This window comes from Mobula birostris, chromosome 7, assembly GCF_030028105.1.
Source record: "Mobula birostris isolate sMobBir1 chromosome 7, sMobBir1.hap1, whole genome shotgun sequence".
In the NCBI taxonomy this organism is placed as follows: domain Eukaryota; kingdom Metazoa; phylum Chordata; class Chondrichthyes; order Myliobatiformes; family Myliobatidae; genus Mobula; species Mobula birostris.
The window spans coordinates 139213731-139225538 of NC_092376.1; positions in this window are offsets into that span (position 1 = coordinate 139213731).

Genomic DNA, 11808 nt, shown 5'->3' on the forward strand with positions numbered 1-11808 from the left:
CTGCTTATTTTTTAGTTTTAGTAAAGTGTACATTTAAGATGTGGTGATTTAATGGTGTATGCCAATTCACATACTTTCACATACAGTATAACCCATAATAAATTATGTAAACAAAGAATGCTTAATCAGCAATATATTTGCAACATTACTCAAATATTAAATACACGGCACTCCTCCCTGCTTAGCTACAAACTCCAACTCAATATAGAATGCATCTCATCTCAGATATGAACATATTGCTGCCTATCAACTCTCTCTTGTATTTATACACACAGTATACTATATGTTACAACTACTATACAGACATCCATAGATCTACAGCATAGTAACTTATAAATTGTCGTATTCAGGCCTAAAGATTTAATTGCTGTGGAGGATTTCTTACTCTTGTGGAATGACATTTTTCCTGACCGGGGAGGGAGGGAGGTTGAGTTACTCTGCTTGGTAGGAGAGACCTGTGACTGTGAAACACTCAGATTCTGGGGACTCTGTTGTTGTTTAGGAATTGATTCTGGGCTGCAGGAAGTGGTCCTCACTGTTCTGGACACCATTCTTCTTTAACAATTGACTGCTTTCCTCAACTGATCGATGCATTGTCTCCAGATGACATTAGACACGATCTCAACTGTGTAGGAGAGTGACCCAGTACCGTCATTTATCTTTCCAAGTACCCACTTTTGATCACTTCTATACTCCCTTGCCAGGATTGCTTGTCCAGGAACGAAACATCAAACCACCTTGTTTGTGGAGCCATCAAATTGTCTCAGCTGTTTGTCCTGCATACTTCTTCTGAGATTAGGTTTGAGGAGATCCAAGTGTGAGCGCAAGGGATTTTGTTGGTTGTAGGGTGCACTGCACTGTGTTATGCAAGGAGGAAATTGGCAAGCTTCTGATTCACTGTTAGTGTGGTGTGTTCAATTGACGTTGCTAGAAGTGTGTTCTTTAGACTCTGGACAAACCCTTTCAGCCAAGCCATTTGTAGTTGGATGGAGCAATGCAGATGTAATATGTTTTATTCTATTCATTTTGAGGAATGACTGTAATGTTCAGCAACAAACTGGTCAGTTGTCACCGACTAAATGTTTTGGAACACCAGTCCTTGAGAAGAGGGTTCTCAACACATCAACACTGTGCAAGGCTATAGTGGGACTATTGGGAACACTTCTGGCCATTTTATAGCTGCATCCATTACTTCCAATTCAGGTACTCTTGAATGGCCTGGCAAAATCCACATGAATCTTCTGCCAGGGAATGGAGAGGCACTGCTCTTAGCATCTTCTGAATGTGCTGGCATCCTGAACAGTTCATGGCAAGCTTTTATTCTGCTGATCTTTCCAAGGCCACCAGACAAAGCTCTGGGGAAATGCTTTCACTTTGTCCATGACTAGATGGCCGGCATGTAGCTCCTTCTACACTTTCGGTCTCAGCTTGGATTGTACAATTCACAATACCCACATAAGGCAATCTCCGTCAAGGGCAAGTTCATCCTGGCTCTGGTAAAAATGGGGAATCTGGAATTTCTGCTGCACATTCCAGTCACTTTAGGTGGCCCAGTAGCCCTGAGACAATGTGGGGTCTTTTCTGGTTTCCCTTTGAATCATCTCTGCCATAACAGGGAGAATTTCAATTTGCATTAGGGATAATACATCAAGAGGAGAGTCCTTTTTTGTACATTTTCAGGTATTTCTTTTCCTAAAGGTAAATGGGACAATCCATCACCATTTATATGATTAGATATCCTCTTGGATTTGATCTTATAATTGTGTCTTCCAAGAAACAGAGCCTATCTCTGCTGCTGTTAGTGAAACACCTTTCAGTGAATTGAAAATGAACACCAGAGGCTGATGATCAATAATGAGGGTAATCTCTCCCATACATCCACTGGTAAAAACATTTTACACCCCAAACCACGGTCAAGGCCTCTCTGTCAATCCGTGCATAACATTTTCTCTGCAGCAGTAAGGGAATGTAATGCAAAGGCTATGGGTGTTTACTTCTATCACTTACAACATTTGTGAGTACAGTGTATGACATCACCATTTACTTTGTCTTTTGGAAAGCCACCTCGCACTTCTTTGACCATTGCTATTTCTTTCCAATCTGTGGTAATGAGCTTAATAGGTGCAGCACAGTAGCCATGTCTGCCAGGAGCCTGTTATAGTAATTGACAAATCCTAATAAGGACCACAATTGTAACACATCCTTTAGCCTTGGGCATCTAGCACTGCTTGAATTGTCATAGCATACTTGTGTAATCCTTGTGATTTAGTAGTGTGATCACAGTAAGTGATGCTCCGTTTAAAGAATTCACACTTGTGTCATGCTCTGAGCCCATATTATAATCTTTTTAACACTGTCTTGAGATTTGGGAGACATTCCTTGTATTCCTTACCAGTAACAATGAGTGCCTGGGTAGCCTTGCAGCACCTGGTCCTTAGCTTCCTGCCAGAGTGCAAGTGCAAATACTCCAAAAATAAGCCTATTATGATGATAAAACCCCTTTGTGGGTGCTTATGGTGAGAAACTCTTCTTCCATCCAGAAAGGTTTGCAAATATATCCATTATTCTGGGCAAAGGGCAGTGACTTGCTTTCAGTATTGGGTTGGTGGTGACCTTAGAATCATCACAGATCCTGACGCATCAATTCTTCTTGGCTATTGGGACTGGCATTGTCCATGGGCTCCACTCAAACTGAAAAAGAAATCATTCAGTCTCATTACTCATTGCCACAGTTATGTTTTGTAACTCCAAACATAAGACTAATTGAATGAAAATCACAGAACTGGGGAATAAGTTAATCTACTTCATTTTACTATTAGCAAGGCACGCACAGATAATGTGGTGGTGTAATGATGAATGTCAATTCACATACTTTTACATATAATCAGTAGTGAATTTTGTAAACAACAAAGAATGTTTAGTCAGCAATATACTTGCAATATTACTCAAATATTACTGAAATATTAAATACACAACACCTATCTTTTTAAGTAGCCTCATTTGCATCAACTTCTCAAAGGGCTTCTAAAAATTCAAGTTGACAACATCCAATGACTCTACTTTGTCTATCCTGCCTGTTATTTCCTCAAAGAATTCCAGTAGCTTTGTCAGGCAATATTTCTCCTTAAGGAAACCATACTGACTTTGGCCTTTATTATGATGTGCCGCCAAGTACCCCAAAACCTAATCCTTAATTATGGACTCCAACATCTTCCCAACCACTGAAATCTGGCCAACTGGCCTATAATTTCCTTTCTTGTGCCTCCCTCCCTTCTTAAAGAGTGGACTGATATTTCCAATTTTCCTGGGGTGTAGTCCATCTGGTCCGGGTGGCTTAAGACCTTTTGGCTTCCCACGCATCTTCTTCTCAGTAACAGAAATGACATTCACTTCTCCTTGACACATGAATTTCTGGCATACTGCTAGTGGATTCTACATTGAAGACTGATGCAGAATATTAAGTTTGTCCACCATTCCTTTGTCACCCATTACTACTTCTCCAGCATCATTTTCCAGTCATCTGTTCTCCACTCTTTCCTCTACTCTTTATATGTCTGGAAAAAACTTCTGGTATCCTACTTTATATTATTGGCTAGCTCACCTTCATAGTTCATTTCTTTTCTCTCCTTATGCCTGTTTAGTTGTCTTCTATTGGTTTGTAAAAACTTCCCAATTCTCTAACCTTGCACTAATTTGTACTATATTATATGCCCTCTATTTTGCTTTTATGCTGTCTTTGACTTCCCTTAACAGCAAAGGTTGCACATTCTCCTTTTAGAATACTTTGTCACCTTGTGATGCCTCTGTCCTATACTTTCCTAATTACTCCCAGAAACTCCAACCAATTGCTGCTCTGCCGTCATTGCTGCTAGTGCCCCCTTCTAATCAACTTTGGCCAGCTCCTCTCTCATGCCTCTGTGCTTACCTTTACTCAACTATAATACTGATGCATCTGACTAATGTTCTCAAACTTCAGGTGAATTCTATCATATTATGATCACTTCATCCTAGGGGTTCCTTTACCTTAAGCTCCCTATTTAAATCTGGTTCATTGCACAACACCCAGAATTGCTTTTCCTCGAATGGGCTCAACCCACAAGCTGTTAATAAAACCACCTTGTAGACATTCTACAAATTCTCTATCTTGGGATCCAGCACCAACTTGATTTTTAACCTACCTGCATATTGAAATAAGACCATAAGAGCAGAATTAGGCCATTCAGCCCATTGAGCCTGCTCCACCATTCTATCATGGCTGGCTGATCCCAGATCACACTCAACCCCATACACCTGCCTTCTCGCTATATCCTTTCATGCCCTGACCGATCAGGAAATGATCAACTTCTGCCTTAAATATATGTATAGCATTCCACAGATTTGCTACTCTCTGACTAGTAAAATTGCTCCTTACCTCTGTTCTAATTTTGAGGCTGTGCCCTCTAGTTCTGGATAGATCCATCATAGGAAACACCCTCTCCACATCCACCCTATCTAGTCCTTTCAACATTGAGTAGGTTTCAATGAGATCCCCCTGCATTCTTCGTAATTCCAATGAGTACAGGTCCAAAGATGCCAAACTCTCCCCATATGTTAACCACTTCATTCCCAGAATCATCCTTGTGAACCTCCTCTTGACTCACTTCAATGACAACACATCCTTTCTGAGATATGGGGCCCAAAACTGTTAACAATACTCTAAGTGTGGCTTGACTAATGTCTTATAAAGGTTCAGTATTACCTTCTTGCTTTTATATTCGATTCCCCATGAAATAAATGCCAACATTGCATTTGCCAACAGATTCAAACTGTAAATTAATCTTCTGGGAGTCTTGCATGATGACTCCCAAGTCCCTCTGCCCCTCTCCATGTTTGAACCTTCTCCCCATTTAGATAATAGTCTGCACTATTGTTCCTTTTACCAAAATGCATTAACATACATTTCCCAACACTATATTTCATCTGCCGCTTCTTTGCCCATTCTTCCAATTTGTCTCATTCCTGCTGCAATCATATTGCTTCCTCAGCACTACCTACCCCTCCACCTATCTTTGTATCATCCACAGACTTTGCCACAAAGCCATCAATTCTAATATCTAAATCATTGACAAACAACGTGAAAAGCAGTGGTCCCAATACTGACCCCTGAGGAACATCACTAGTCACCAACAACCAACCAGAAAAGGCCCCTTTCATTCCCACTCGCTGCGTCCTGCCTGTCAGGCATTCCAATATCCATGCCAGTATCTTTCCTGTAATACCACAGGATTTTATCTTGTTAAGCAGACTCGTGTGGCACCTTATCAAACACTTCCTGAAAATCCAAGTAAATGACATCCACTGCCTCTCCATTGTCCACCCTGCTTGTTACTTCCTCAGAAAACTTGTAACAGATTTGTCAGGCAAGATTTTCCTTTACAGAAACCATGCTGACTTTGACTTATTTTATCATTAGTCTCCAATTACCCTGAAACCTTATCCTTCTAATAGTCTCCAACACTTTCCCAACCACTGAGGTTAGGCTAACTGGCCTATAATTCTTTTCTTTTGTCTTCATCCCTTCTTAAAGAGTGGAGTGACATTTGCAAGCTTCCATGGTAGGATCAAGTGATTCTTGAAAGATCATGACCAATGCATCCATTATCTCTTCAGCAACCTCTCTCAGGACTCTGGGTTGTAGTCCATCTGGCCAAGGTGATTTATCCACCTTAAGACCTTACAGTTTGCCGAGCACTTCTTCCCTTGTAACACCAATGTCACTCACTCCTGCTCCCTGACACTCACAGACCACTGGCACATTGCTAGTGTCTTCCACAGTGAAGACAGATGCAAAGTACCCATTAAATTCATCTGCCATTTCTTTGTTCCCCATTACTACCTCACCAGCATCATTTTCCAGTGGTCCAATATCAACTCTCACCTCCCTTTTACTCCTCATATGACTGAAAAAACTTTTGGTTTCCTGCTTTATATTATTGGCTAGTCTGCCCTCATATTTTATCTTTATCCTTTATAGCTCTTTTAATTGTCTTTTGTTGGATTTTAAAAGTGTCCCAATAATGCAGCTTCCCACTCATCTTTGCTACATTGCGTGTCCTTTCCCTGGTTTTTATGCAGTCCTTAACTTCCTTTGGCAGCCACGGTTGCCTACCTCTGCCATTTGAGAACTTCTTCCCCTGTGGGATGTATCTATCCTGTGCCTTGTGAACTACTCCCAGAAACTTCAGCCAACTCTGCTCTGTCGTCATCCCTGCCAGTATCCTCCTTCAATCCACCTGGGCAAGCTCCTGTCTTGTGCTTCTGTAATTCCCTTTATTCTATTTTGATACAGCTACATGTGAGTTATGCTTCTCCCTCTCAAATTGCAGTATGAATTCAATCATATTATGATCACTGCCTCTTAAGGGTTCCTTTACGTTAAGCTCCCGAATAAGATCTGGGTTATTACACAACACCCAATCAAAGAAAGTCTTTCTCTGAGTAGGCTCAAGCATAAGCTGCTCTAAAAAGTCATCTTGTAAGCATTCAACAAATTCCCTTTCTTGTGATCCGATACCAACCTAATTTTCCCAACCCCCTTGCATATTGAAGTCCTCCATTACAATTGTGTTATTACCCTTATTACATGCCTTTTCCAGCTCCCTTTGCTATCTCAACCCCTCATCTTGGCTGTTGTTTGGAAGCCTATATATGATGTGTTTTTTACCCTTGCAATTTCTTAACTCTACCTGCAAAGATTCAACATTCCCTGGCCCTATGTCACCTCTTCCTAAAAATGTAATTCTATCTCTTACCAACAGCACCACCTATGCCTTTCTGTCTGTCCTTTGATGTTAAGCTCTCAACTACGACCTCCTTTCAGCCACCTGTGCCCATGACTATTGTAATATTGCCTTTTTAACACGACTTTTCTATTTCCCATTGTAATTTGTACGCCACATCCTAGTTACTGTTTGAAGGTCTGTATATAACTTCCATCAGGGTTTTTTACACCCTTGCAATTTCTTAACTCTATCCAAAAGAATTCTACATCTTCCAATCCTATATTAACTGTTTCTCAGGATTTAATTTCATTTTTTAATGCATTTTACAAAATGAACGATGGAAAATGTAGATGCTATTATGCAGGGAAATGTGATTATTGTAACTGATTCTTTGTGTTTCTCAACCAATGAGAAATGTCTTCAATTTGCAGATTTCTGATTATACAGTTTTTTATGTGAATGCAAGATGACCTTCCATAAGTAATAGCATTGTCTAATAATGAACAAGCTTTGAGGCTTTAAAACAGAATATATGAGTCACAAAGAAGAAATAACATTGTTAAAAATGTAGTTACTTCTGATTAAGTTAGCTTTATCACTATTTTTGTTCAGCTATTAAAAATACAGACTTAAATGGTCTGTCTTGTAGTTGAAGAACAGTAACATGATAGTATTTCAAACCTACTGACCTAATCAAAGGTGATCTCCAAAACATTAGGAGTGGGACACTTGATGGCGGGCCAGATTGCAAAGATCAGTGTGTTGGGCCCAGTGTTCAGCTCACTGCTTGGCGAGGTTTACTCGTCTTTGCACTGAACTGAGGTTGTGGCCTGCAACAAATGGGCTTCTGGACCAGCTGCGGTGTTAACTGGCTTTGTGGCTGTGAACTCACTTTTATTAAAGGAGGAGGAGAAGATGGCAGTGCGATGGCAGCGCGTGCGGCCTGTCCAGTGAATGATGTCTGTTATCTGTCAAGTAGGGGACCGTGCACAATTCTGATTTGATGGAGATGGAAGTGAGAGTACAGAGGAACATCTGGAAAACTTCTGAAATGCCCGCTTCGCTGCCGCTGCTACTGTGTGGTAACCGGAATCTCCGGAGCAGAAGGCCCCGAATCCTCGGCTTTGCTTGTTTCAGCGGCCGGGGTTAGGTCAAAGGCGCTTGGGAGGCTGTATCTGAGGGGCCGGTTGGAGGCTCGAAGTTTTTGGATGAACGGACTCAGTGTCGGTTGTGGTTGGCTGCTTCCAAGGCATCAGCAAGTTGACGGTGCCTGGAGGTTTATGGCAGGGAGTTTCTCCCTTTTGCTGCCTGCTACTGGGGACTCGGGAGTCGATCGACTCGGGGACATTGAGATTTTTTTTACCATGCCCATGGTTTGTTCTTCATCAAATTATGGTATTGCTTTGCACTGCTGTAGCTATATGTTATGATTGTGTGATTCTGTCAGTGTTAGTCTTTGTTTTGTCCTGTTTTCTGTGATATCACTCCAGAGAAACATTGTGTCATTTCTTAATGCATTTATGCATTTCTAATTGACAATAAAAGAGGACTGAGTGGTCTCATAATCTAATCTAACTTTAGTTCTGAATGTTATTTGCTTACTTTTTATTGTTTGCACAATTTTTTATGCACATTGGCTGTTTGACAGTCTTATTTTTAATGGGTTCTAATGGGTTTCCTTGTTTTGTGGATGCCTGTAAGGCAATGAATCTCAAGGTTGTATATAGTATACATACTTTGATAATAAATAGAGCTTTGACCAGCAGCTAATCTGGACATCAAAAGTTTGGAGAGGTGGGGACTTCAATCAGGTCCACTGTACGAGGATATAAAGCAGGACCGGGTCGCGACAGTGTAATATGGTTTTGACCAGGCAAACAATTGGCATTTGGGATTGGTTAGTAAAAGCTAATTAAAGGGAAGGAGGGGTAAGTGCAGTGGCTATTGTCTGAGTAGACATAGTCAGAGTGGTGATCTTAAGGCTTTAACTCTTTGAGGCTTCAGCGACGAGAGGGTTCACTCAGAGAAAGTAAAGGATCAATCATGACTGAATGGTGGAGCAGTCCCAACAGGCCAAATGGCCTGTTTCTGCTCTTATGTTTTATGGTCTTACGGTCTAAAGGAAAGAACTCTCTTCTTTATATCCGCTCAGCTAGGACAGTAGGGATGACAGGCAAGACAGTAAAATGTTCCTCTTGTGGGATGTGGGAAGGAAGGGAGACCTCCAGTGTCCCCGACGACTATAACTGCAAGAAGTGCATCCAGCTGCAGCTTCTAAAGAACTGCATTAAGGAGTTGGAGCTGGAACTGGATGAAATCTGGATCATTCAGAAGGTTGAGGGTGTGATAGGTAGGACATACAGAGAGGTAGTTACATCCAAGGTGCAGGACACAGCAAACTGGATGACAGTCAGAAAGGGGAAAGGGGTTAAGGAACCAGTGCAGAGTACCCCTGTGGCTATCCCCTCAACAACAGGTATACCACTTTGGATAATGTTGGGGAAGAGGATCTAACAGAGGAAAGTCGCAGTGGGCGATTCTCTGGCTTTGAGTCTGCCTCTGTGACTCAGAAGGGAGAGGGAGAAGAGGCATGAAGTGGTTATAGGGGATTTGTTAGTTGGAGGAATGGACAGGAAGTTCTGCTGGTGAGAACAAGATTCCTGGATGGCACGTTGCCTCTCGTGTGCCAGTGTTCAGGATATCTTGGATTGAGTCCTCGGCATTCTGAAGTGGAAGAGTGAACAGCCAGAAGTCATAGTCTAAGTAGGTACCAATGACATGGGTAGGACAGGTGATGAGCTTCTGCAGAGGGAATTCAGGGAGTTAGGTGCTAAGTTAAAGGACAGGACCTCTAGGGTTGTGATGTCAGGATTGCTATCCATGCCCCATGCTAGTGAGGTCAGAACTAGGAAGATTATACAGTTTAATATGCAGCTGAGGAGTTGGTGTAGGAGGGAGGGCATAAGATTTTTGGATCATTGGGCTCTCTTCTAGGGAAGGTGAGACCTGTACAGAAGGGACAATTTGCACCTGAACTGGACGGGGACTAATATCCTAGCAGGAAGGTTTGTTATGCTGCACGGTGGGGTTTAAACTAGGGTTGCAGGGGGATGGAAACCAGAATGCCAGAACAGCTGGTGGAGAGATTGTGGAGGCAGAAGTTGGTAAGACCTCAGACGAAGTCAGGAGTCAAAATTTTGAGCATGGTATGAATAGTGTCCTGAACTGCATATATTTCAATGCAAGAAGTATCGTAGGAAAGGCCAATAATAGCGCTGAAAGTGAGGTAGCTGGTTCACAAACAGAGCCAATGTGTAGTGAGGAGAGGCTGTTGATAGGGCAAAATTGCAGTCAACAGGATGAGTTGCAATGTAAAATGCAGACAAAATCGAAAAGGGTGAATACAAGACTGAAGGTGTTGCATTTGAATGCATACAGTATTTGGAATAAGGTAAATGAACCTGCAGCACAGTTGGCATGTATGATGTTGTAGGCATCACTGAATCATGGATGAAAGAAGATTATAGCTGGTGGCTTAATGTTCAAGGATACACATTGTATTGAAAGGACAGGCAGGAAGGCAGAGGGGGCAGTGTTGCTTTGTTGGTAAAAAATGAAATCAAATCATTAGAAAGAAGTGATATATGGTCATAATGTTGAATCATTGTGAATAGAGCTAAGGAACTGCAAAGGTAAAAAGACACTGATGGGAGTTACATATAGACCCCCAAACAGTAGTAAGGATGTGGCCTACAAATTACATTGGAAGATAGAAAATGCATGCCAAAAGGGCAATGTTACAATAGTGATGGAGGATTTCAATATGCAGGTAGATTGGGAAAATCAAGTTGGTGCTGGATTACTGGAGGAGGAATTTCCAAAGTGCCTACAAGATGGCTTTTTAGTGCAGCTCATGGTTGAGCCCACTAGAGAATCAGCTATTCTGAATTGGGTGTTGTGCAATGAACCAGAATTGATTAGAGAGCTTAAGCTAGAAGAACCCTTAGAGGAAAATGATTATCATATGATCAAATTCATCCTAAAATTTGAGAAGCAGTTGAAGTAAGATCTATCAGTATTACACTGGAAAGCGGCCAGTGAGTGAGTGGGCCAGTGAAAGAGTGGAACTTTGAGGCTTTGACTCGAGAGGCTTCGACGAGAAGGGGCGGAGGACAAGCTTGCTCACAGTTAGTCTTTATAATGCCTCCTGAGACAGTGATGTGCCTCTCATGTGAAATGTGGCAGTCTTGGGGGCAACGCCCCTCTCCCGCAGAGTCACATCTGCCAGAAGTTGCATACAGCTGGGCAATCTGGAAGACTGTGTAAGGAATCTGGAGCAGCAGCTGGATGACCTTCGACTCATAAGGGAGAATGAGGCAGTCATAGGTGAGAGCTACAAGGAGGTAGTCACACCTAGGCTGTTGGAAGCAGGTCATTGGGTGACAGTCAGAGGGGGGAAAGCGAAGGTGAGCAAACAGGTAGTGCAGAGCACCCCTGTAGCCATTCCCCTGAATAATAAGTTTACCGTCCTGGATACTGTTGGAGGGGACGACTGAGCAGGTGTGAGCCACGGTGGCAGGGCCTCCAGTACTGAGTCTGACCCTGTGGTGCAGAAGGGTGGGACGGAGAAGAGGAGAGCTGTCGTCATTGGAGACTCTATAGTCAGGGGAGCAGGCAGGAGATTTTGTGGACGTGAGAAGGACGCCCATGTGGTTTGTTGCCTCCCGGGTGCCAGGGTCCGGGATGTCTCTGACTGGGTGCACAACATCCTGGGACAAGAGGGAAAGCAGCCAAAAGTCATGATACATGTTGGTAGCAACGATATAGGCAGGAAGAGGGATGAGGTCCTGAAGTGTGAGTTTCGGGACCTAGGCAGAAGGCTGAAGAACAGGGCCTCAAGGGTGGCGTTCTCAGGATTACTGCCAGTGCTACGTGACAGTGATGGTAAGAATTGGAGGAGATGGCAGTTGAATGCGTGGCTGAGGAGTTGGTACAGGAAGCAGGGTTTTAGATTTTTGGATCATTGGGATCTCTTCTGGGGAAGGTG